Genomic DNA, 1,793 nt, shown 5'->3' on the forward strand with positions numbered 1-1,793 from the left:
AGGCTGGGGGTGCACAAGAAGTTGGGAGGGGACATAGCCAGAACAGCTGACCTCAACTGACCAAAGGGATATTGCACACCATATGATGTCATGCTCAGCATATAAAGCTCGGGGAAGAAGAAGGAAGGGAGGACATTCAGAGTGATGGCGTTTGTCTTCCCAAATAACCGTTACGCATGATGGAGCCCTGCTTTCCTGGAGATGGCTGAACACCTGCCTGCCGAGGGGAAGTAGGGAATGAATTCCTTGTTTCGCTTGGCTTATGCATGTGGCTTTTGCTTTACCTGTTAAACTGTCCTTATCTCAACCCAGGAGTTTCCTCACTTCCATCCCTTCCGATTCTGTCTGCCACCCTACCTGGGAGGAGTGAGCGAGCAGCTGTGTGGGCCTTAGTTACTGACTGGGATTAAACCACGACAAAGGCTTATAAAATACAAGCATGGCCAAGTTGGAAAATATGTAATTACTAAAGCCTCAATCCTTTCTTTTAGTGATGATATTTACTTACTTCATTTTAACATAGTTGTTCAAATTTGTCTGGTTAAGATTAGACAGCTTTCTAAAGATAGATGTTTTTTCCACACTCTTCTCCAAGTGGGACACTTTTCAAGGCATCAGATTAAAATAGAAAAACAATGATTGGGATAAATAAAACATGCCAGTTTTGGTGGGTTTTTTTCTATTGTCCACTACCAATGTGTTTTCACACCCATGCTTCTACCTCAAGAGAGTTAATTTTTTTAAAAATTGCTACAATTCCACACATGATCCCTAAATAATTTGAAGATAGGAAAACTTATCTGAAATAATTTAACTTTTACGAGCAGCTTTGTTGGTATACTGACAGAAGATGAGGCAATCAAAATGCATCCTTTAAGATGGGCCTCTTTCAGTCTCCCTGGAAGATGCCTCTAGGCATAGTGCCACAAGGATTGTTTTAATTACCTAATACTTGAGCTAACAAACGACTAGAGATGTTTAAGGAAAAAGCCACAAGATCTACTGATCTGACCCCAACCATAGGTGTATCTAATTACTGAAGAATAGCTTTTATATGAAGTTTTTGTTCATTTGAACTATATGGAATATTTTGGTTTGTGTTATTCTGTTAGACTTATTTGAGACAAATGCTGAATTTCTTTAAAGGTCTTTCAGTTAGATTGATGAGTAGATTATTTGTTCTCATAAACTGCATTCTAATGGACAATGCTGTAAGCAAGGCAGAATAATGGTGTGTATGTAAATAGCTTTTATATGAAGTTTTTGTTCATTTGAACTATATGGAATATTTTGGTTTGTGTTATTCTGTTAGACTTATTTGAGACAAATGCTGAATTTCTTTAAAGGTCTTTCAGTTAGATTGATGAGTAGATTATTTGTTCTCATAAACTGCATTCTAATGGACAATGCTGTAAGCAAGGCAGAATAATGGTGTGTATGTATATGTAAATAGAGAAAAACCACTTTGCTTTGAGTGTAAAACTAACTCAACTTCTAGTAGAATCTTACCTTTGTATCATTAGAGAAGCACCTGTTATACTTTGAAAGTTCAACTTGGAACAAAAGTATTGTCTTTTAAGTTAAGGAATCTTTTTCAAGGAGTAGAAAACATTATTACCCACTTTTGTTGAAAGGAGAAACAACATCTTTCTGATAGAAGAATAACGTGAAAACGCCTTTCTGCTGTGCAAGTTGGAGTCTTAGGGCACTACTGCTCACATACAGGAGCTTGATTTTCCAAATACCTGGCCTGGGTAGGCAAGCATAAGCAACATGAACTATTGGAAAGTAAT

The sequence above is a fragment of the Aptenodytes forsteri genome, unplaced genomic scaffold (assembly GCF_000699145.1).
Source record: "Aptenodytes forsteri isolate BGI_AS27 unplaced genomic scaffold, ASM69914v1 Scaffold195, whole genome shotgun sequence".
Lineage (NCBI taxonomy): Eukaryota > Metazoa > Chordata > Aves > Sphenisciformes > Spheniscidae > Aptenodytes > Aptenodytes forsteri.